Source organism: Pteropus vampyrus, unplaced genomic scaffold, assembly GCF_000151845.1.
Source record: "Pteropus vampyrus isolate Shadow unplaced genomic scaffold, Pvam_2.0 Scaffold24907, whole genome shotgun sequence".
NCBI lineage: Eukaryota > Metazoa > Chordata > Mammalia > Chiroptera > Pteropodidae > Pteropus > Pteropus vampyrus.
The window spans coordinates 1,350-2,021 of record NW_011913688.1 but is presented as its reverse complement, the minus strand read 5'-3'; the positions used below and the strand labels follow the sequence as shown (position 1 = coordinate 2,021).

Here is a 672-nt window from a genome sequence, read left to right as displayed (position 1 = left end):
TTTGTCTGATGTTTACTCATGATTAGACTGGGGTTACAGATTTTTGAGAAGACAACCACTGATATAAAGTGCCTATCTCAACCTATAAACTATTAATATGACTTGTCATTATTGGTCTTAACCTTGATTAACTGAGAAAGTGTTTGGCAAGTTTCTCTTCTGTAAAGTTACTTTCCCTTTCCATACCATAGACTTTAGGAGAAACTCACTATGTGCAGCCCATGTTTAAAAAGTAGGGAGTTGTCTACAGCCATGCTACCCTGAACATGCCCGATCCCATCTGATCTCGGAAGCTAAGCAGGGTCGGGCCTGGTTAGTGCTTGAATGGGAGACTACCTAGGAAGAGCAGGTACTGCAGGCATAAAAAATAAAAAACAAATAAAAATAAAAAATAAGGGATTGTAAGCTGACAAGGTCCTTGCAGTCTGTGAGGTCAACCCAGGGTAGCCTCGCCAAAAAAAAAAAAAAAAAAAAGTAGGGAGTTATGCTACATACACTATTGGAAATTTTTCTGCATCAGAAATTTGCCTATTCTCCCCCATTGATTTATTTATTCTATCATGTATTTATATCGGTATGTACCTATGGGTAAGTAGTATTGGATTATAATGTGAAGTATAATATTTTATATTTTATACTTCATGTTATAATCTGATACTAATTTATTTTGTT

General features: G+C 35.6%; 1 pseudogene; it reads left to right on the top strand.

The window, feature by feature from the left end:
- The first annotated feature begins 242 nt into the window (after window positions 1-242).
- On the top strand, window positions 243-361 carry LOC111735375 (annotated as a pseudogene).
- The last annotated feature ends 311 nt before the right edge of the window (window positions 362-672 follow it).